This window comes from Leucopleurus acutus, assembly GCF_964270905.1.
Source record: "Leucopleurus acutus genome assembly, chromosome: Y".
NCBI classification, from domain to species: Eukaryota; Metazoa; Chordata; class Mammalia; order Artiodactyla; family Delphinidae; genus Leucopleurus; species Leucopleurus acutus.
The window spans coordinates 10,303,703-10,328,785 of NC_139164.1; positions in this window are offsets into that span (position 1 = coordinate 10,303,703).

A 25,083-nucleotide genomic window follows, 5' to 3' on the forward strand; every position below is an offset into this window, starting at 1 on the left:
GCTAAAAAAAAATGCTATCATCTGAGTCTTCAGCAAGTTATAGTAGTAACATCAAAGATCACTGATCACAGATCACCGTGAAAACATTATAACAATAGAAAATATTCCGAGAAATATTAACAGAAATATTGCAAGAATTACCAAATTTTACACAGAGGCACAAAAGTGAGCAAATGCTTTTGGGAAAATGGCACCCATAGAAATGCTTGACGCAAGGTGGCCACAAACCTTCGAATACCGCATTATTGTAAAAACCAAAATAAGGCAAAGTGCAATAAAATGAGGTATACCTGTATGTAGAAAACCCTAAAGATTCCACCCAAAAAACCTGTTAGAACTAATAAATGAATTGAGCAAAGTAGCAGGATACATAATCAAAACACAAAAATCAGTTGTATTTCTCTACACTAGTAATCAATGACCTGAAAGGGAAATTTACAAAAACAAATCCATCTGCAAAAACATCAAACAGAATAAAATACTTAGGAATTGATTAAAGAGGTGAGAAACACGTGCAATAAAAACTATGAGACACAGCTGAGAGAAATTAAAGAAGACATGGGTAAATGAAAACACCTCCCACGTTCATGGATTGGAAGACTTAATACTTTTAAAACGTCCCACCACCTCCCTTGGAGTGCCCACAAGAGACAAAGTTCCTCACTACCTCTTTTGGGAGGATGAGACATTTCCCCAGTCCTCCCTTTCATAAAGGAGGCAGGAAGTTCTTGTTCCAGCTTTATGCAGCGGTCTCAATTCCAGCTTCCTGTCTTGGTGGGTCAATGTCATGTCTTTTATTTCTGTGCTGGTATTAAAACCCCAGCTCCTAATGGCGAGGGTCTATATGGGCATACATTTCCATTCTGACCCAGGAAAGTGATGCTTCTCTCTAGCTAGTCAGTGTATTTAATATTTGTATCATATTTTATACAGCAGTCTGTGTATTTGTAGAAATATGAGGAGAACGGGATGCATTACATCAATCTGCCCAATTGCCAGAACTGAACGTTGGAGTCTGTTTCCAATTTTTCAAGATTATAAATAATGCTATGAGGATTATCTTTGCCCATTAAGCTTCATGCACATCTCTGGTTATTTTCTTTGGATAAATGCCTAGAAATGGTCAAAGAGTATGAACGGTTTTAAAGTATTTGATATATAATGCCCCACTGGCAACCTCAAAGGATGCACCATTCTTTGGTGCATTCCCTGAGAATTCCTGTTTTCCTGCACTCTCATCAACATTTGGAAACTTAAAAAGGAAAAAAAAAAAAAAACCCATCTGCTTAGACTAAACATATAGTGTAGAAACAGTATTTTTTACATTTTTAACAGGTTAGAAAAAAATCCAACGAAGAATAAAATAGTGTGACATATGAAAATTCTATGAAATTCAAATTTCAGTAACAATAAAGACAGTATTTTATTGGTACACAACTAGATCCATTCGTTTACGTGTTATCTATGTTGCTTTCAAGTTGCAATGGCAGAGAGTAGTTGTGACAGATCTACGGCTTGCAGTGGCTAAAATATGCACGGAAAAGGTTTGCTGACCCGTGTTTTAGATAAAATCCGCCTATACACAAAGACATTGTGGTGTAATCATACAATGATACTAACCATCCCACACCAAATGAACTACAACTACACACAACAGAGTGAATGACTCTCGCAAACGTAAAGTTGAGAAAAAGAAGCCAGAAACGAAAGATTACATGCAGTATGCATGTTCCAGATAGAACGTTGAGAAACAGGAGTCAGGAGAGTGGTAACCCGAAGAGGGTCAGTGTAGTAACTGGAAGAGGCCAGGAGGGGGCATCTGAAGTGCTGATCTGGCTGTCAGTCAGGTGCATGAGTTTGGTTTGTAAAAATTCTTGGAGGCTGTCACAAAGCACTGAGCCAATATCCCTGTGCCATGCGGCTGCTTCCCACTAGCTATCTACCTTACTACGTTTGTTAGTGTGACAGCCTGGAGGGGTGGGATAGGGAGGGTGGGAGGGAGGGAGACGCAAGAGGGAGGGGATATGCCCTTCCCTATATTGCCTTTCCCACCTTCCCACCCACCTTGGCAACTAGTAGTTTTTTCTCTGTATCTGTGAGTCTGCTTTTTTTTTGTTATAGTCACTAGTTTGTTGTATTTTTTAGATTCCACATATAAGCGATATCATACAGTATTTGTCTTTCTCTGACTTTTTTCACTTAGCATAATAACTTCCCAGTCCATCCATGCTGCTGCAAATGGCATTATTTTGTTCCTTTTCATGACTGAGTAGTATTCCATTGTATATATATACCTCATCTTTATTTATTTCTTTCTTTTGCGGTACGCGGGCCTCTCACTGCTGCGGCCTCTCCCGTTGCGGAGCACAGGCTCCGGATGCGCAGGCTCAGCGGCCATGGCTCACGGGCCCATCCGCTCCGCGGAATGTGGGATCTTCCCTGACCGGGGCATGAACCCGTGTCCCCTACATCGGCAGGCAGACTCACCCACTGCGCCACCAGGGAAGCCCCCTCATTTTCTTTATTCATTCATCTGTTGATGGACCCTTAGGTTACTTCCATATCTTTTTTTTTGGCTGCGCTGGATCTTAGTTGCGGCATGTGGGATCTTCCGTTGCACGTGCGGGCTTCTCTCTAGTTGTGGCGTGGGGGTTTTCTCTTCTCTAGTTGAGGCGCTGTAGTTGTGGCATGTGGGCTTAGTTGCCCTGTGACATGTGGTATCCTAGTTCCGTGACCAGGGATCGAACACACTTCCCCTGCATCGGAAGGTGAATTCTTTTTTTTTTTTTTGATTAATTTATTTAATTTATTTATTCTGGGCTGTGCTGGGTCTTCATTGCTGCGCGCGGGCTTTCTCTAGGTGCAGCGAGCGGGGGCTACTCTTCGTTGAGGTGCGTAGTCAGGGGCTTCTCTTATTGCAGAGCACGGGCTCTAGGCGCGCGGGCTTCAGTAGTTGTGGCACGTGGGTTCAGTAGTTATGGCTCGTGGGCTCTAGAGCGCAGGCTCTGTACTTGTAGCACCCGGGCTTAGTTGCTTCGCGGCATGTGGAATCTTCCCGGATGAGGGCTCGAACCCGTGTCCCCTGCATTGGCAGGCGGAATCTTAACCACTGCGCCACAGGGAAGCCCGGAAGGTGAATTCTTTACCACTGGACCACCAGGGAAGTCCCTTCCATATCTTGACAATTGTAAATAATGCTGCTCTAGCACTGGGGGACATGTATCTTTTACAATTAGTGTTCATGGTTTTTTGGGGATATATGCCTAGCAGTAGAATTGCAGGGTCATATGGTAGTTTTATTTTTAGTTTTTTGAGAAACCTCCAAACTGTTTTCCCCAGTGGCTGCACTGATTTACATTCCTACCAACAGTGTGAGAGGATTCCCTTTTCTGCCCACCCTCCCCAGCATTTGTTATTTGTGTTCTTTTTGGTGATAACCATTCTGACAGGTGTGAGGTGATATCTCATTGTAGCTTTTCCTTAACCTTTTAAGTTCAGCCTAGAAAATTGATTATTCTCTTTTAAAATTCATTTTTAAGTCTAGCAAATAATAGCAACAAATTTTAAGAGGACTTTGGAAAATATTTGATCCCACTTGCAAACTCAGGTAATTAAACACTTTCATGAATTTTAAAATGCATTTAAAACACTTAACACATTACACCCAGTTCTCTTTTTAATCACTTCAATTGTCTCAATTAACAGATACATTCCCAGGTATGCAAATATCCTTAAAATCTAATAAATTAAACTTATAAATATGGTAAAATTTAAGCTCTTTTAAAATATTCCAATAGTATATGAAATTAGTTTTCAACTAAAATCATGTTTAGATGAATTACCCAATTATATATTTTACAGTGGTTTCCAAAACTCAGAAATTCTTTGAAACTTTACAAGTGCATAAAATACCAAATACGCAGAGATTCCTTCTTTACCCCAAATATGAATCCTATATTTTGATTCTCTTAAAAGTTTCTGTACTTTTCCCAAATCCTCCTGGAGCTGAGAGATTCGTTCCATTACAGATGGTAATTACCATCCCATGACTGAGCCTGCATACATTCCCAGGATTTGGGCTGGCCCCTAGCTAGATTCTTGCCAGTGACCCTAATGGGACACTTGAATCCTGTAAATGATTGTTATGTCCAGGATGCTATACTTCACGGGAGGTGCTCTCAAGACCCTGACCCTTAATTTTAATTAAGCTGTACACATTACTGAGTCTTCCATGTACCCCATGGACATTTGTAGGACTGGCAGCTTTATCCTTGATTGGATTTTGCAGGTCTATGGTTCTCAAAATATGTACTTTTCTCTCTGGCTCTGAAGACCTTTGCACAGAGGAATCCTAAGATATGTCAATACCCTTTTATCTGCAAATAAGATCCTTGGAATCCATGGAATCTTTCCAGAGGCTTTGATCAGATCGGGTTTGGATTTTAGGGCAAAACTGTCTCATAGGTTGGTGGTGTTTTCTTCCCTAGAGGCACATCAGGTCTTTGGTGTCTGTCTTCTTGTGATTTCAGCAGGAACACACGCTTTTTTTGATATTCCGGATTATATTCACTTTTGGATATAATTCGGTGACTCAGCTGTGGTCACCGAATTTGAGGTCGTCTTATTGATGAGAAGGTGTAATGTATTTATTAGCAAGCTAATTGTTTATTCATTCAAGAAAGACTTCTTAATTTCTTGCTCTGTGCAGATCCATTGTGGAGAATATAACATGCTCTTTTCCTTCTGTTGCTCCTTGCCCAGGGTTGCTCAGCCTCAGTACTGGTAACCTGTGGGGCTTGGTAGGTCCCTCGTCCTCTGCTTTGTATGAGGTTTAGCAGCCTACAATACAGGGTCTCTACAAACTAGATAGATTCCAGTAGCACCGCCTCCTCCCCCACCTACCCTCCCCGACCTTACCTCCGGTCTTGACAATCAAAAATGTCTCCAGGTATTCCCTGAAAAAGAATGTTTATATATATATGCTAATCACTTTGCTGTACGACAGAAATTAACACAACATTGTAAACCAACTATACTTCAACAAAATAAAACATTTTTTAAATGTCTCCAGATACTGCCAAATGTCCCCGGGAGGCAAAATCACCCCTGTTGAAGTATGCAGAACTCATAACCGGATGTCTCTGTTTTGAACAAAAAATTGTTGGTAAATGTCGATCTGAGATACCTGGTAGGCAGAATAATCCCCCTGCCAAAAGATGTCCAGACATGTCCTAATCCCCAAAAGCTATGTTTCCTTATATGACAGATGTTACTTTACATGGCAAATGGAACTTTGCAGATGTGATTAAATTAAGGATCTTGAGATGGGAAGATTGTTCTGTATTATCCAGGTGAGCCCAATGTAGTCAAAAGGGTCCTCATATGAGGGAAGCAGGGGGTCAGAGTCAGGGAAGGAGAGGTAAGATGTAAGCCGAGGTGGAGGAGGGACATGATTGCTGGAAGAGGCCATGAGCCAAGGAATTCACGCAGCCGCTAGATACTGGGAAAGGTAAGGATGCAGAATCTCCACTAGATCCTCCAGAAGGAATGCAGCGCTGCCAACACATTAATTTTATCATGATGAGACTCATTCTGGACTTCTGATGAATTTCTATACTTTCAAGTCACCATGTTTGTGGTAATTTGTTACAGCAGCTATAGAAAACCAATAGACATAACACCCAACATTCAGATTCTATCCACTCAGCTGTTCATATGGCGTGCCAGTGGAATTTTCAAAAATTTTTTATTATGGACATTTTTAAGCGTATATGAATTGTAGAGGTTTTATGATGACCCCCATGACCCATCACCAGCTTCAACAATTATCAATTTATGATGCCCTTGTCTCAAATCTACTCATTCCCACTCTCCATCACCCATGTTATTTTTAAACAAATCTTATATATAGATCACATTTCCCATAATTATTTCCAAATGTGTTTCTAAACTATATGCCCAACTAAAAAAAATAACTGGAATACCATTATCCAACCTAAATTTTAAGAAATAATTCCTTAATATCATCTACTACCAGGGAGTGTTTACATTTCCAGTTGCCTCATAAATATCACAGATGTTTTTCTCCAGTTGTATGAAGCAGGATTCAAATACGGCCCACACCGTGCTGCTAGTTCCTGTGTCTCTTTAGTCTTTTTTTTCATCTAAAGGCTCCCTTTCCATCTCTCCTTCCCCCCAACACCCCCCCCCCAACTTAGAGTTTATTTCTGAAAGAAACAAGGTCAAATTGTTGGATATCAGCTGGGATTTTGCTGATAGCATTCCCGAGATGTTAACTATTCCTCTGACGTCTGTATTTCCTGGAAGCAGGTAACCAGATCTACAGGTTTGATCCCTCGATACAGGTTTGACTTTTTGACAAGGCTACGTCACAGGTGGTGTGTTTTTCTGAGGAAGCACATCAAGTCTGATCATCTATCGTTTTGTGATCTTAGCAACCGTTGAAGCTCAGCACCAGGATCCAGGCAATCCCTGGGGGAGGGGTCTTCACTCTAATTCTGATTCCATCACTGCTTCTTTGGGATTAGCTGAAATGTTTCCATAAAGAGACATTACCCTCATCTACAGGTTGGATACCCAGTGGTCCAAGGTAAATCGGAACTTTGTGCAGCACATGGTAAAACTGGATACTTCCGGTCTACGTTGGATGTCAGCTATTACTGTTTACGGAGTCAAGCATGTCATACCTGGGGCTCCTGGGTTTGGTGGGATTGCTGGAGGCGGTCATGGAAGGCTTCTGTTTTCTGGGATTTCTTGGCACTGATCAGGACACTTCTATAGATTTCAGTCTTGCCTGAAGCAAAAGCAAGAGCCTAGGGACAAGTTTCCAGGAGTATTAGTTTCCTAGCACCGCGGTACGCCAAGTACCACAGACTGGGTGGCTTGAAACAATAGAAAGTTATTGTCTCATGGTTCTGGAGGCTAGAATTCTGAAATCAAGGTGTCAGCAGGGCCATGCTCCCTTTAAAGGCTTTAGAGAATGGGACTTCCCTGGTGGTACAGTGGTTAGGAATCCGCCTACCAATGCAGGGGACACGGGGTCGAGCCCTGGTCCGGAAGATCCCACATGCCGTGGAGCAACTAAGCCCGTGCGCCACAACTACTGAGCCTGCACTCTAGAGCCCGCGAGCCACAACTACTGAGCCCATGCGCCACAACTACTGAAGAACGTGTGCCTAGAGCCCGCGCACCGCAACAAAGAGTAGCCCCCACTCGCTACAACTAGAGAAAGCCCACGCGCAGCAACGAAGACTCAACACAGCCAAAAATACATAAATTTATTGAAACATTATATATATATAATGTATATCATATATATACATAATATATATATGATATACATTATATATATATACACACATAAACACCAGGTGTTGCTGCCAATCTCTGCCATTCGTTGGCTTGTAGACATATCACTCCAGTGTCTGCCTCCATAACATGGCCTTCTTCCTGTGTGTCTGTCCTTTCTCTTCTTCTAAGAACTCCAGTCATATTGGGTTAAGGGTCCACCCTACGTCAGTATGACTTCTTGTAATTTAGCTAATTATATCTGCAATGACCCTATTTCCAAATAAGGTCACATTCACAGGTACTAGGGATAGGTACTTGAACATATTTTTGGGGGGACATAATTCAACCCTCAACACCAGGGAGCCCAGGGCGTAGGAGCAGAGGACATTCTTCCTGCCAGCAGTAGCATGCTGACCTTGGGGAGGTAGCTGGGCTGGCAGAGAAGTCCTGGGGAACAAGTGGTTTGATTTGCTGGGACAGGGCCTCTTTCCCCAAAATGATCTTCTGTGCTATCGCTGAAAATTGCTGTCCCTTTGGAATGTTCAAAGGACACAATGACTAGAAGTCAAAGGTATGGACAGGGCCCTGTGCTCTGAAGGGCTTGTGCTTGTTTTAATTGTCTACCCTCTTGAAATTATTAGTATTTTTTTAAACAAGGGGTCTGCCGTGGTCTGAATGTTGGTGTGCCCCCCAAGTCATGTATTGAAGTCCTAACCCCCATGTGATGGTATTGGAGGTGGGGCCTTTGGGAGGTGCTTAGGTCATGATGGTGGAGCTTCACGAATGTGTCAATGTTCTTTGCAGAGAGACCTCACAGAGCTCCCTAAACCCGTCCACCATATGAAGACGCACCGGATCATGCTGGCACCCTGATCATGGACTTCCCGGCCTCCAGACCTGTGAGAAAGGAATGTCTGTTGTTTATAAGCCGCTCTGTTTAGGGTGTTTTGTGGAAGCAGTCTGAAAAGGGTCCTGCCTTTTCACTTGGCACTGCAAAATGTAGACAGCAAACTGTGTAGCCAGTCCTGGGTGGGGATACCAGGCAGGGGAGAGGCAGGGAAACAGGCAAAAATCAAACATTGCTGACAGCATGGTTGGCTCGGGGCTGGCTTTTTGCCCATTTCTACTTCTGTGCCAGGTTAGCCAGGCTGAAGTTCGCGGAGGCTTGGCCTACGGTTGAATGACACACAAATCCAGACTGTTAAATATGCTTCTCATGCAAAGCTGAGTAGCTCTTGGCACCTCTTAAATGATAAATAAAGCCCTAACGATTATGAAGTTGAGTAACGGAAACACTAACCAGATGGCTCTCTGAATCAATATAGTAAAATCGTTTTTTTAGATGCCCGCACCCCTTTGCCACCCCCTTCCATGTGTGTAACATAGCGCTTCACAAACCAATGGGTCCGGGCTGGCCCTTTGGATGAGATCCCCCGCGCTGCTGATGCTGCCGTCCATGAATCACTCTGTGGACATAAGGAGTTGTAGAAACACAGAGCAACTGGATATCAAGTCAGGAGGTCTAATGGGGAGTTTACGTGTCCACCTGACTGGACCACAGGGTGCCCAGATATTGGGTCAAACATTCTGGGTGTGTTGGTGTGGGTGCTTCTGGAGGAGAGGAAAACTTGAATCAGGAGACTGAGGAAAGCAGATGTGGATGGGTCTTATCCAATCCGTCAAATGCCGGAGTAAAACAAAAAGGTTGACTCTCCTGTGAGTCAGTAAGTAAGGGGGAACTCCTCCTGCCTGACTGATTGTGCTGGGTCATCCACTTTTTCCTGCCTTTGGACCTGCAGTGAAACATCAGCTCTTCTGGGGTCTCCAGCCTGCTGGCCTTGGACTGAAACCATATCATTGGCTCTCCTGGGTTTCCAGTTTGCTAACTCAACTTTTCCTTACTCAACCTCCATAATCACGCGAGCAAATTCCTTATAATGAATCTCGGTATATGTATCCTATTGGTTCTGTTTCTCTGGAGAACCCTAATACAGAGGTCAGATGGGATAGCTGAGCTTTGATCTCAGGGCTGATGCTTTTTAGCAGTGGCCAGATCACATTGGCCTAGTTACTTACATTGTCTGGGCCTTGATTTCCCCACTAAAAGCCTAGGTAGAACAAATGTTACCATCAATTACACGCATATTACAGGGCTTCTCTACATCAGCACTGACATTTGGGCTGGATAATTCTCTGTTGTGGGGTTGTCCTGGGCCCTGTAGGATGTTGAGCGGCAGCCCTGGCTTCTACTCACTGGATGCCCATAGCAAACATCTCCAGGTGTTGCCAAATGTTCCCTGGGGACCACAATCACCCCTGGTTGAAAAGCACTGATACATAACAAACATCTCGGGGTGGTTGTTTCAGGATCTACCGACGATGCCTGTGTTCCAAAACTGTTCCATTCATGCTACAAAAGAGACTAATTTATAATGCTGGTGTCATCAAATGTTAATAACCCAGAGACTGCTCATTTCTGTGTCGGATAAATCCGCCTTCCTGTTTCTGTAAGCCTGAGGCTTCCAAGCTGGTCTGCTTGGCTCTTAAAGCAGAGGTCTGCAGTTGAAGAATCTGTTTTTCCAAATCCACAGGGGACCAGAGTCATAATCCTAAACAGGAGAGAACCCAGCCAGGAGGAAGCATCGTGTAGTATGCCGGCTCATGGCAGCTGTGTCTTCTGAAAATTATGGTTTGCCTGGAATACATTTCCATTTGGCTCATTACCATTTTGTGCAACACAACCCAAGGGTTAGGAAGGAGAAGTAAAAATATAGGTTTGGGAGGGGAGACCTGGAGAGGAAGCAAGTGGGTGACAGCAAATATTCTAAGTTTGGGAGAAAAATTGGTCTTACTTTTTTGTTTCTTAAAACTGAAGTTTAATAACCCAGGTACAAATGCCGAGTCCGCCTACAACATAACAGCCATGAACCAACGCCAAGGGCATTGCTGTACGCGAAGAAGCCAACACACAGCAGAATAAAGCACTAAAATGGCCAAACAGATGGCCTGGTTTATTCACACAGCTGACTCTTTTTTTTTTTTTAATAGACGTTATTTTTTAGAGCAGTTTTAGATTCACAGCGAAATGGAGAGGAAGGAACTGAGAGTTCCCACATACCCTTAGCCCAACATATACACAGCTTCCCGTGTTATCATCAGCATCCCCCCACCAGAGTGGTCCATTTGTTACAACTGATGAACCTACCCTGACACATCATAAACACCCAATGTGCATAGTTTACATGAGGGTTCACTCTTTCGCGGGCCTCTCACCGCTGTAGCCTCTCCCGTTGCGGAGCACAGGCTCCGGACACGCAGGCTCAGTGGCCATGGCTTACGGGCCCAGCCGCTCAGTGGCATGTGGGATCTTCCCGGACCGGGGCACGAACCTGTGTCCCGTGCATTGGCAGGTAGACTCTCAACCACTGCGCCACCAGGAAAGCCCACAGCTGACTCTATCAGAATACTCTGCATCTCTTTGGAATGGAAGATCAGGACATGAGAAAAACCTCATCTCAAAACTGCACAAATTTATCCAAGTCAAGGAAGTCCCATTTGAGAAAAATGCTCCCAGGCTCCCCGTCCACACTCAAAATCCAAACAAGGGCGTTTCCGATCACAAGTCAAATAAGTGTCTAAAGTTAAAGACTTAAAGTCAGGAAAAATAACCTCAGGGAATAGCCCCACCCTCCCGCTTTTAGTTCCTGAGCCCCAGGAGAGGTCTCAGGTTAGGCAGGCAAGACTTCTCCAGCAGTATTTATTTCTCTCATTTTCGACATGACGATTGCAGCCCTCCCGGTGCTCCCTTTTCCAGAAGCTTCCCAAGTATTGAATGTGGATAGAGGCAATTTTGTATCTTCCTTGATAACTCAAGGTTATCCTTTGGGAAGAGAAGGCGGAATCCGAGTAAATATCTTCAAACTCTGGGCATGCTTGCCTGGCATGCAAGGAGTGTGTTGGATTTACTCCTTAAGAAGCATTTTAAAGAAAATATTCTGCAAGCTCCATGTGAGGGCATTTTAACAGTTTGCGCAAGGGGGTTCCCCAAAGGGTCTGCAAGGAGAACAAGTATCAATATTTGCATCTCCAGTACCCAGGGCCTAAGTGGATTTTTCCTGAGCTGTTTTTCCATCAGAAATCTTGGTGCCAGGAGAGGTCGCTACAACGTTTGTACTTTTCCTTGTTGGCAAGGCTGTGGTATGAACATGGAGGCAATAAAGAATGCATAATTGTGCCTTCGGCTCAGACGAAAGCCTCCTTTCCCTGCAGTGCTTTGTGTATGCTTGTGTTTTTCAGTCCAACATGGAAAGCCCCACTTGACTGTGAGAAAGACAGGCTTTATTCTCCCTAACAATTAACACACGCACACAAGACTTCCCAATATATGGCAAAGCTGGGGAGGCAAGATTCCTCTCACCCCCCCCCCCCACCAACATCTCTACCATCCCAATGCCCCGCACAGGTCTTTAGGGACCATCCGTTTCTGCCTGGGGCAAACATTACAAGGGAAGATGGAGGCCTCGGTCATCCCAAGTTCTGGTCTCTTCCTTTTGTTGGCTCATTTTAGGAAGACAAATGCGGCTGGCCTGCTTCACTTCTCTGACTCAGAGAGGTCCAGGGGCCGTGGGTGGGCCTGTGGATAAAGCCTTTTCAGTGAGGGGCTTCCATCTGTCTCCACTGGCACGCCATGTGACATTTCTTCCCAATTCTCCTCTGTTAATGTGCAAATGTGTAGATGTCGTCACGATGGTCAAACGGTTTATATTTGCTAAGTGCTTGGAAGAATAAGCACAGCAGAGTCTCTGGGTTCAGGCTCCCTAGAAGCAGTGCTCAAGGAGGGGTAGTTCTCATGCAAGTGATGGATGGGGGTAGGGGAGGCAGGCTAGAGAGGAAAGGAGCTAGCAAAGCCATGGTAGCCCAGGTGGGGGCCCTGGAGGGTGAGGTGCACTACACTCTGTCCCACCAAGGCCAGGGGCCTGGTCTGTCATACTGCAGGAGCAGTCCTGGGGAGGGGGTGGGGAGTATCACCTCTCAGACATCTGTCAGCCAAGGGTAATCCTCTGAGAAGAGTGTACGCCCCAGCCAGGGAGATCTGGCTGAGGCGCCGTATCTGCTAGTAAATCAGCAAGTATTTGGGGACTGCGGCTACACGTGCCAAGGGGCAAGGGCTTAGGACTCGAGAATCTAAGGACCGGAGCCTCAGCTTCCTCATCCAAGCCATCTTCCTTTCGGTCTCACAAGGCCTCCCCTGAGTTCCCAGTCTGAACTGGCACCCTGGCTTGGTCTGTAGACAGGCCACAGTCCTAAATGCCTATTCTTAGTTTAGTCCCCGACTTGCGGGCTGGGGGTGCACAGACTCTTTCCTGTTCTCTGCAGCATCGCAACGCCCAGCACAGTGCCTGCATATGGTGGGTCTGCAGCCAGTCTGAGGAGTCCAGAAGATCTCATCCTCAGGGAAAGGCCCATCAGCACTTGCCTCTTAGCTCCTCATGGGGTGTAGCTTCCCCCACCCCTTATTCTTTATCTGATACTTTTTCATCTTGCCTTTCCTTCTGTGAGTCCTTTGATGTGTGTGGCTGTTCTCTCTGTTGAGGTTGGCGTCACTCCAATGCACTCCAGCCCCATTCAGGATAATTTTTAGTGATAGCGCCCAGATTTGCGAAATTCTGAAAGGACACGATGCCTGGCAGGGAGGGCGGGATTGCAGCTTCAGCCCAGCCATGTTGGGTGGTAAGGTGACTGCAGCGTGGGCAGGGAGGGAGGGACAAGGCAGTGGCAGCCTCCTTGGTAATAAAGCATGCCGATCAGAAGGGAAGATGTCACGGTAGGGACACTCAGCACATGGGCATTCTCTGGAACGTGCAAAATCACAAAGTATTTGCTTTTTTGATACGCTCCATCCCTTTCCCTGGACATTTAATAACTGTGCACGTGTAACTAAAAGGACTCCCGTGGTGGAAATTCCGGCATATGATGTTCAGGTGGGGCTAGATTCTTGGGGAGCAAGGAAGTTTCTGCGTTGTGGTGGGAGAAGAGGAGGAAAGGCCTCCCTCGGATATGTCCCAATTACAGTCTCCATGCCTTCACATTCTTTTTAAAACAACTTTTCCCCTTATAAAAGTAATATAACCCTTTTACAAACAATTTAGACAGTAAATACGATAATTAAAAAAAAATCATCCCACTGAAGGAATGCGGCCGGGCGCGCCGCGGGAACTGAGGGGCCGCCTGTAGCGGCTGCGGCAGCTCTGGGGCTGTGACTCCATGAGCGGCGGCGACTCGAGTGACCCAGGCGGCGCGGGCGGCGGCGCGCAGGGCCGGACGGCAGACGGGCGGCAGGCGCGCGCCGGTGAGCGGGCACCGGGCGCAGGATGCACCGAGCGCGGCGGGCGGCTCCCCGCGGCCGTCCCCGCGCCCCGGACGCCGGGCCTTAGTGCTGGCGGAGGAGGCGGCGCGCGTGGGGCGGCCGGGCGGCGGCGGGCCCCGCGCCGTCATGCGGTGGCTGGGCGGCGGCCGGCGGCAGCGGCGGCGGCGGCGGCGGGGACAGCCGCACGAGGCCAGGCGGGGGCCGCCTCAGCCCGCGCAGCCCCCCCGGGAGCCGCCTCAGCTCGCGCCCCAGTCGCGGCCCCCGCGACCCCGGCGCCCTCCGCGCCGCCACCCCCATGGGCCCGGGAGAGCGCCGAGCTGCTGCTGCCCACCGGCAGGTAGGAGGCGCGCGACTACGACGGCCGCGTCTTCTACATCGACCACAACACGCGCCAGGCGTCGTGGATCGACCCCCGCGACCGGTAAGGGGGTGCGGACCCCGACCAGGATTAGGGCGCCCCATACCTTGGGCCCAGGGAGAGGATCGAGGATCCGGGAGTCCTCCGGTGTGGGCGAAGATCGTGAGTCCTCCGCGTGTGGGCGAAGATCGTGAGTCCTCCGCGCCCGGCGACGATCCGGGCGCCCCCATCCACGGACCCCTGGCCGAGGATCGAGGCTCCCCCTCTCCCGGCCTCGAGCCCCAGGAGTGCGGAATCCCCGGCCTCCACCGCGGGGCGGACACTCTGACTTGGTTCCCTCACGGCACCTGCTGACCGACGCCTGGGAGCTGGGCGCCTGGAATTTCCTCTCCAGGGGCTGACGGATAGCCCTCTCTTCCTTTTTCCTCCGCGGTCTCGCCCATCCCTGTCGGGCCTCCGCGGCCCACAGCCCCCAGGCTGTGGCCCTACAGGCGCCCCCGACCTCGCGGTGGCCAGATGAGCTGTCATCTTGGAGCACAAACGTGCGCCTCAACCTCGTGGTGTGGGCTCCTTGTCTGGCGGGCTGAACCTAGTTTCCATTCGAAGACTGTGCCAGATGGGACACTTCAGGGATTCCCGATTCTTTGGAGTAACCATCAAACTTGTGACGGTTACTCTTTAGCGCCTTAAAAATTGAGTTAAAAATCTGATTGAAAAAGCCTGTGTACTGCGATCAGAATGGGCTATGATTAGACCCATATGCTTTTGGAATAACGGGAACACAAGAGTTGAATTTTAGGTTTCCTTTTTGTGCAAGATCCGAGTAGAGCATTAAATTGTCTCATTATTCAAGTAAATAAATCCTACGGAGTGAAAAACGGATGCTTCTAAAAGCACCACCAGATTACGATTAATTAAGTTCATGTAATGACTTCTTCGTTAACTTTTTGTTCGATTGTTTGTTGGTTTCAGTGGTTCAGCTGCTTTTGGGGAGAGGCATTTTTTTGTGGAGTTGGAGTTCTGTTGAAACCAAGGGATTACAGTGATTATCTGATATCTTGTCCTGTCTGGAGCAACTTCTTTCCACACTGGGCCTGAGTGCCAGAAAGGAAATACTGCAAGCTTCCCAGTGATTTTGAGAGTTGAAAAGGCCCAGCGTGGTGAGAGGCTCCTGCTTCCTCCTACCTGCACTGGAAAGGCAGCGCTGCATGGGTTCAGATAGGGAAAAACAAAGAAAGGCAAAAGGATCATGGTTCCCTAACATTCTCTTTGAACATGGCAAGCTTCTGGACTCAGAAACTTAGAGAGATTATAGCACAGTTTATTGGCTTAAAAAGATGCATAGTTATTTTGAAAATCAGGTGATATCATATTATAATTTTAGCCAAAGGCTAGAGCCACAGCTGTCTGATCAAGCCTTGGATGGTTCTGGAGTTGGTAGAACTGCTTGGAATGTGGTGCCCTTTTATGCTGTGTGTCTGTTAAAAATCCAAACAACTGGAAAATGAACCAATTAAAAATACTGTTTTGCTTAGAAAAGGCAAAGACTCATTTTATGAGGGTAATATAAAACAGTTGTGGTTACACTGGAGTGTGGATTCATGATGAAAAGTATAAATGTAAGAGTTTCCATTTTAATGGTACAACCCAGGCCATAGGTGAGCATACCCCACAGAAGACAGCTTTCAGAATCTTCCTTTCCATGTATTTCATACACATTTCCTATGTTCCTCTTTCCAGAAATCTGTGTTATTGAATGACATTTTATACATCACTTATGTTACAGGTTTTTAAAAAGCCCTGTTTCTAATGCTAAAATTGTCGGTGGAGTGAACAAAAGTGAACATTTTACATTTTTTTGTAAAGTAAAAATGTGTACACTTTTTATGAGACACTGTTTTTATAGGGAGTGAAATTTCAGCAGGGGACAGCTTGCACTTCAGCTCCCATAGTACCTTGCCCGAAATATGTATGCAATGCTCAGCGAGCCACAGACATTTAAGTGGAGTCTACGGAAGGGTGTAAATGCTGTAATAGTCATTCTTCTTCTTTCGCAACAGAACTCTGCCGATTTTTATAGGTGACTGGTTGTCCTTTAAAGTTGTAATTGATTTTTATGATATGGAAAAAACCGTGTGTCAGAGCACAGCATTTTCTCCACGTGCATCTGACAGTTAACACCCTTTTTGAGTTGCATTCGATTCACATGACTGGAAAACGGTATTCAAAAAATGAGGACTTTCGGGCTTCCCTGGTGGCGCAGTGGTTGAGAGTCCTCCTGCCGATGCAGGGGACATGGGTTTATGCCCAGGTACGGGAGGATCCCATATGCCGTGGAGCGGCTGGGCCCGTGAGCCATGGCTGCTGAGCCTGTGCTGTGCAACAGGAGAGGCCACAACAGTGAGAGGCCTCTGTACCGCGAAAGAAAAAAAAAAAAAAAGTGAGGACTTTCCCCAAGCAGCTTCCAAATGGAGAACTATCAGGAGAGGCAAAGAAATAGGTTTTTAAAGAAAATTAAATTATGGAGGAATAGATGAATGTAGTCGGTTAGGCGAAAACTGTTGCCGACTGAAAAGATCATTTCCTGTATAATTTATTAAACCTAATAGCATAAAATATGCTGCCGTAAGCAAGGTCACCGAGGGCCAAGGTTTGTAAACAAACTCTTTTGGGTTTTATAGTAATTCCATTCAATGTTGTATTTAACAACATTGGGTCTTACCAGCTCAGGGTGTGTTGGTGAATTATTGTAGCTGTACTTTCTTTTTCAAGCTACAACAAAGAAGTTGCAAACGTGAGGAGACATCTTTACAGATGTGGCTACAGATGTGTAAAAAAAAAATGTCAATATTTTCAAAATGGAATTTCTTTAGTTGGAGTATGAACCCACTTAGGTTTAAATTCACTATGTCTGCAGATCAGTACTGTGCATATAATTTTAGTGGTTAGTTTTCTGGGAATCATACCCAAAAACTTTGTTAAAAAATATAAAGTTGGGACTTCCCTGGTGGTCCAATGATTAAGACTCCTCGCTCCCAATGTAGGGAGCCGGGTTTGATCCCAGGGAACTAAGAATCCCACGTGCTGCATGGTGCGGCCAAATAAATAAATAAATAAGATTAAAAATAAAGTTAATTCACCATTTTTGTGACTGGTAGTTTCTGTGGGTGAGTTGTATGTGGTTTACATTAGTGACACGTATGTGTTCCACATACATCAACTCAGAGTTCAATGGCCACTTTATAAAACGGTATTTACCATTTAGGTGGATAATATGGCAAGAACTTTTTTGCCTCTTTTGGAAAAATTCAGTGCCTTTGACATGTATATGTCTGCTTCTTGCAGGGCTGTATTGACATTAACCTATAGGTGGACTGACCTGTTGAAACTTAGTGTTCTGTTTCCGATAGCTCAGTTGGGGTTGTACGTTACTGGAAATGCCAACCTCGAGCAGTCTGAGTGGTGGACCATGTCACATTTGAGATCAAAGCAGAGTATTAAATGATCAGGATGATGGTGGGAGGCCCAAATTATATCATGACAAAAGCTTTTAGGGATCCATTTGTTCACGAGATGGGGCTTGACCTGTGCCACATGGAGAAATTCTGTGATATATTAAAAGTCTTTTGAACAGGCTGTTGCTTTAAGGAGAAAACAATCCATGGTTCCGGAATTTGCCAGGTTGGAGCCCCACATAACAGGGCCAGATGGCATCATTGCTACCTTCTTGGAGCCTTTATTTGGTGTTAATTAATAGGAGGCTTACTATATTTACCCCGCAGAGTCTATTTTGGGATTATATAAACTTTCTGATAAGCAAATAATGATTTTTCCATTTTTCATTCTTTAAGATTATAGGTAGTCTGTATACATGGGGGAGTGTCTTGTTTTTCAGGCTATAAGGAGTGGGCTTCTGTAAGAATCTTCTTCCATTTAGATGATCAACAACCACTTCTTGGTTTGTTCTGCATCTAATATCTTTCATTTCTCTCTCTCTTTTTTTTTTTAAGAGGAGTGAATGGAAAAGTCATTCATTTCCAAAAATAGCTTCCGGATGCTTGGAAATCTCTAAGTTTCCTTTTCTTCCCTTTCGCTCTGATTTTGGAAGTGGAAACTGTGTTTCACCTCTGGTAGGTTCTAGTGCATAAACCGTTGAGTCAAGTGACATGTTAAAAGTCACCGGGTGAGCCCGGTGAACTGCTTCTAGGCTGGGTCCTTTTGCTAATTGGCTGCCTTTCCAGTAAATTCAGTAAAATTAATCTGATGGCATAAAAGCAGAGCTAAGTTTTCCTGAGTTCAGTTATTCCCATTCAAATCCAGTAAAATGAAGTAATAGTTATAGATTCTTGGCCTCCTGTGTGCTGGGATGGTGGATGGAGACCAAGTTTGTCTGGGAGATGGGAGACACATAAAATGGAGACAGTGATGGTCGCCAGGCACCATTTTCATGTGGTGATGGCTTCAGAGAAAGGAGGAGGGCTCACTCGAGCCTGGGGGTTCTGTATCCTTGTCCATCATCTCCTAGGTCGAGCGTTTCTCGTGCTCTCTCAGTGCTGGGGCTGAGAAGGGGGAATGTGAGGGAAGTGCTGCGGAAGAGGAAGTGCTGGGTGCGTTTGGAATAAGAGAGCGAACCGTTCAGTTTGACTGACCCCGAGTCTTCGTGTACGGCAGGTCAGCCTCGGGCAAGAGCACGCGTGGCTTGAATCCTCCAGCTTTGTTCTTGGAAGAGCTACGGCCGCTTCCTTCAAACCCCTCATCTTGTATCTGAGGGCTGTAGCCAAGGCGTGCGCCCCACCGGCTGTGGGAAGGACAGGGACTTGAGCTGAGTCTTCTCACCCTGATGCAGTGCTCTGTCCCGTACGCCACCCCACTGCCCAGTCCCTACTCAGTTTAAGCATACCGCCTCTGTTCATTTGTTCATTCGATCACCCATTCATTCATTCAGTAATTGTTGCACAGCCTCTCCATCTCAGGCACGCTTCCGGGTTCAGGACTCCAGTGGTGACCGCCAGCAGACAGGTCCCTGCCTCCATGGCGCTCACACGTGCCCGTGTCCTCTTCCCTGAGGCCTCACCGTGCTGTTCCTGCCTCCTGTTCTCCCCGCTGGGATCCCTTGGGTCTTAGGACCACGTGGAGTGCTTATCATGTGCCAGCACTCTAGGCACTTGGTGGATGCTCTCCCTGAAAGCCCACGGGGGCTGCATGAGTTGTAGGTGGACAGGTGGTGGAGCTGAGGCCAAGGGGGTTGACTTAGTAACCTCGCTTCCCAGAGCCAACGAGGAGGCGTCTGTCTGACTCCGGAGTTGAGCCCAAATCCACTACCTAACCTGACCTTCCTTCCCTTGGCTAGGTAACCGTGTGCCCCTTGTACTGTGTTATACCCACTGGTTACTTTTATCTTATATTCACTGTTGTTTGATATTTAACAGACACCTCCCCCCCGCCGCCCCGATAGAATAATGGCCCTCCAAAGATGGCCATGTCCTAGTCTCCTAAACCTGTTAGTAAGTTACCTTCCAACACAAATGGCATTCGTAGGTGGGATTAAGTTAAGAGTCTTGAAATGAGGTGATCATCCTGGATTATCTGGGTGGGCTCAGTGTCATCAGAAGAATCCTTACAAGAGGGCAGCAGGAGGGTCAGAGTCAGAGAAGAAGATGTGACAGCAGAATCAGATGTTGGAGTCATGTGGCCACGAGCTGAGGAATGCAGGCAGTTTCTGGAAGCTGCGAGAGCCAAGGAGGTGTATTTTTCCAGAGCTTGCAGATGGAACACGGCCCTGCTGACAGCTTGATTTTGGCAGAATGAAACTGATTTTTGACTTCTGACCTCCGGAACTGTGAGGTAATAAATGTGTGTTGTTTCAGGCCACCTGGTTTGTGGCAGTTTGTTACAGCAGCAGTAGGAAACCGATTCGCCCCATGTGTTGTTCTCCCAGAGACAGTGGAAGCATGTGGTCAGCTTGGTGTCCGTTGATAACAGCCACGCTAGCTGGTATTTGTCGGGCGCTCCGGGGGACTGCGCCGGGCGTTTTATATCCGTTCTCTTGTTGCCTCCTTACGCACTCCTGCACCTTGTGGACTGAGCTTAGAGTTTCACTCACGTTAGGCACCACGTCTTATTTGTTGAGCTAGGCAAATATGAGTGATGGACAGGGTGGAATTCTGAGATAAGAGGCCACTTGGAAATTGTCGGAGGTTTCAACAGATACTGACGGGCCTAAGTTAGAGATACCTGGGGCAGTAGGACTAGAAAAGTCAGGGATTATATCAGAGAAATTGTGAAGGAGACAAGTAGTGCACAGGACTTAGCTGATGCTTGAATTAAGGCAGGTGAAATCAAGAGCGGGGTGGGGGGAAGGTGTCAAAGGAATCTTTCCGACACCTTAGGAGTAGCTGGGACTCACCAGGGGCCAAGCTGAGGCCTCCTGTTAACCCCACTCATAAGCCTTCACTGTTTTTGCCACTGTTGTGGTTGATGGTGTATGTTCAGTGAGTTGGTTACATAGAGAAACATGTGGAGTCATTCAACTTACTGTATTGCTGACAGGCAGTGTCCTAAGAGGTATCCAAACTGGGCAGGTGTTACTTTAGAGCAGGGTTTCTCTGCCCTGGTACTATTAATATTTGGGGGTGGGTAATTCTTTATTGTCACGCTGTCCTGTGTAGTGTAGCATATTTCGCAGTGTCCCTGGTCTCTACCTAGTGCCTGCCAGTAGCACACCCCTCCAAGTCATGACAACCAAAAGTGTCTTCCAACATTGCCAAGTGTCCTCTGGGGGCCAGATGGTCTGATGGAGACTCGCTGAGCTCCTTCTATCTACCTGGTTGCAATGATTCACATTTAGGAGCTGAATTTGTTTCGAGCAGATTGGTGGTTACTAAGATGTTCCGTAACAAGGGGTAAGACCACAGAGACCTGCTGTCTGTTTTTTCCATGAAGAACGGATGTTAAACATATTTATGTGAAAACCCCTGAATTTACTAACCATGCAAATGGTGATACGAGTACATGAAACTTTGGAAAAGTAGTATGAATGTATTCTTCAATTTGTAGAATATTCTCAATCAATGGGTAGATACTGAATGTCAAGTGTATACAAGTGTATATGCAGTGGAACAGAAGAAAATGAACCTTGGGACTTCCTTGGTGGTGCAGTGGTTAAGAATCTGCCTGCCAATGCAGGGGACACGGGTTCGAGCCCTGGTCTGGGAAGATCCCACATGCTGCGGAGAAGCTAAGCCTGTGCACCACAATTACTGAGCCTGTACTCTAGGGCCTGCGAGCCGCAATACTCCCAGTGGTGCAACTACTGAAGCCCCCATGCCTAGAGCCCATACTCCGCAACAAGACAAGCCACCACAATGAGACGCCCGTGCACCACAGCAAAGAGTAACCCCCGCTTGCTGGAACTAGAGAAAGCCCGCACACAGCAACGAAGACCCAACACAGACGAAAAAAGAAAATGAATCTGTTAACACTTCAGTGTTCTGCAGTAACCCAGAGAGAGCTGGCCTGGCCTTCTGCGTGTGTGTGTCTGTGTGTGTGTCTGTGTGTGTGTCTGTGTCAGAGACAGAGAGAGAGAGAGAGAGAGAGAGACAGGGATCAGGTTACCTGGGATGCCCCCAAGAGACATCCCCATCCCTCTGTGGACGGAGCCACTGGTGAGAGGATGGCCTCTGCCTTTGCTCAGAAGCTGTAGAAAGACAGGGCAAGGGCATCCTGAAAGGTTGCTTGTGGAGCTGTGGAATCCTCAACATTTTCCATCTGGAGGCCCCTCTTTTTATTTCCTTAAAGCTCAAGGGGTTCAGGGAGGGAGAGGGAAAGAAGAAGGGAGCTGGCTGGGCCAACCCCTGGGGGACAAGCCCCACAGTTCAGTGTGTGGGACATCGAGCCAGGCAGAGGGCTCCTGTGTGCCAGCCTCAGTGCTGTCAGGAGATCGGGCACTGCCCCGGTGAGTGTGACATTTCCAGGCCACCTGGAGCTCGGGCAGGACACCAGAGAACCACTGCAGGAGGTGAGCTCCGTCCTGTGCAAAGGTGCCTGTCTGCAGTGTGGGGCAGCCCTCTAGTGTACGGGTCAACTGGGTTTGTCCTGAAAATTACCCCGGTTTTTAAAAATTGAGATATGCTTCACATACCATAAAATGTGCCATTTTAAAGTGCCCTGCTTAGTGGTTTTTCGTGCACTCACAAGGTTGTGCACCCATCACCACTATCTAATTCCAGAACATTTTCATTGCCTCAAAAAGAAACCCTGTTCCCTTTAGCAGTAACTCCCATCTCCCTCAGCTCCTGGCAACCACGAATCTGTTCTCTGTCTCTATAGATTTGTCTGTTCTAGACATTTCATGTACATGGAGTCGTGCAATCTGTGGCCTTCTGCGTCTGGCTTATCTCACTCAGCATCATGTTTTTGAGATTTGTCCGAGTCGCAGAGTGGATCAGGGCTCCATTCCCTTTCGTTGCCAAATACTGTTCCCTGGTGAGGCTGCACCGCGTTTTGGAAGCCGCTCTGAAGCGCTCTCCCTGTCCAGGTGTCCTTGCAGAATCTAGGAAATAGCCATGTCTTTAATTCCACGATGTCAGAGAAAACTGACCATTCATAGGTTTAAAGTGTCAAGATAGGTCTGTGTGTTTATTCCTGTCTTACCCCTAGGTTCTTCATGACATTTTTGTCCTTAAATTCTGTATATATGTGTTAGTATATGGTATTTGTCTTTCTCTTTCTGACTGACTTCACTCTGTATGACAGACTCTAGGTCCATCCACCTCATTACAAATAGCTCAATTTCGTTTCTTTTTATGGCTGAGTAATATTCCATTGTATATATGTGCCACATCTTTATCCATTCATCCGATGATGGACACTTAGTTTGTTTCCATCTCCTGCCTATTGTAAACAGAGCTGCAATGAACATATTGGTACATGACTCTTTTTTTTTTTTTACATCTTTATTAGAGTATAATTGCTTTACAATGGTGTGTTAGTTTCTGCTCTATAACAAAGTGAATCAGTTATACATATACATATGTTCCCATATCTCTTCCCTGTCGCGTCTCCCTGCCTCCCACTCTCCCTATCCCACCCCTCCAGTCGGTCACAAAGCACCGAGCTGATCTCCCTGTGCTATGCGGCTGCTTCCCACTAGCTATCTACCTTACATTTGGTAGTGTATATATGTCCATGCCTCTCTCTCACTTTGTCACAGCTTACCCTTCCCACTCCCCATATCCTCAAGTCCATTCCCTAGTAGATCTGTGTCTTTATTCCTGTCTTACCCCTAGGTTCTTCATGACTTTTTTTTTCTTAAATTCCATATATATGTGTTAGCATACGGTATTTGTCTTTCTCTTCCTGACTTAATTCACTTTCTATGACAGACTCTAGGTCCATCCACCTCATTACAGATAATTCAATTTCGTTTCTTTTTATGGCTGAGTAATATTCCATTGTATATATGTGCCACATCTTCTTTATCTATTCATCTGATGATGGACACTTAGGGTGTTTCCAATTGTGGGCTATTGTAAATAGAGCTGCAATGAACATTTTGGTACATGACTCTTTGAATTATGGTTTTCTCAGGGTATATGCCCAGTAGAGGAATTGCTGGGTCATATGGTGGTTCTATTTGTAGTTTTTTAAGGAACCTCCATAGTGTTCTCCATAGTGGCTGTATCAATTCACATTCCAACCAGCAGTGCAACAGTGTTCCCTTTTCTCTGCACCCTCTCCAGCATTTATTGTTTCTAGATTTTTTCATGATATGGCCATTCTGACTGGTGTGAGATGATATCTCATCGTAGTTTTGATTTGCATTTCTCTAATGATTAATGATGTTGAGCATTCTTTCATGTGTTTGTTGGCAGTCTGTATATCTTCTCTGGAGAAATGTCTATTTAGGTCTTCTGCCCATTTTTGGATTGGGTTTTTTGTTGTTTTGTTATTGAGCAGCATGAGCTGCTTATAAATTTTGGAGATTAATCCTTTGTCAGTTGCTTCATTTGCAAATATTTTCTCCCATTCTGAGGGTTGTCTTTTGGTCTTGTTTATGGTTTCCTTTGCTGTGAAAAAGCTTTGAAGTTTCCTTAAGTCCCATTTGCTTATGTTTGTTTTTATTTCTATTCCTCTAGGAGGTGGGTCAAAAAGGATCTTGTTGTGATTTATGTCATAGAGTGTTCTGCCTACATTTTCCTCTATGATGTTGATAGTTTCTAGCCTTACATTTAGGTCTTTTATCCATTTTGATCTTATTTTTGTATATGGTGTTAGGGAGTGATCTAATCTCATACTTTTACATGTACCTGTGCAGTTTTCCCAGCACCACTTATTGAAGAGGCTGTCCTTTCTCCACTGTACATTCTTGCCTCCTTTATCAAAGATAAGGGGACCATATGTGCGTGGGTTTGTCTCTGGGCTTTCTATCCTTTTCCATTGATCTATCTTTCTGATTTTTTGCCAGTACCACACTGTCTTGATTACTTTAGCTTTGTAGTATAGTCTGAAGTCAGGGAGCCTGATTGCTCCAGCTCTGTTTTTCTTTCTCAAGATTGCTTTGGCTATTCGGGGTCTTTGGTGTTCCCATACAAATTGTGAAATATTTAGTTCTAGTTCTGTGAAAAATGCCAGTGGTAGTTTGATAGGGATTGCATTGAATCTGTAGATTGCTTTGGGTAGTAGAGTCATTTTCACAATGTTGATTCTTCCAATCCAAGAACATGGTGTATCTCTCCATCTATTTGTATCATCTTTAATTTCTTTCATCAGTGTCTTATAATTTTCTGCATACAGGTCTTTTGTCTCCGTAGGTAGGTTTATTCCTAGGTATTTTATTCTTTTTGTTGCAATGATAAGTGGGAGTGTTTTCTTGATTTCACCTTCAGATTTTTCATCATTAGTGTATAGGAATGCCAGAGATTTCTATGCATTAAATTTTGTATTCTGCTACTTTACCAAATTCATTGAGTATCTCTAGTAGATTTCTGGTAGCATCTTTAGGATTCTCTGTGTATAGTATCATGTAATCTGCAAACAGTGACAGCTT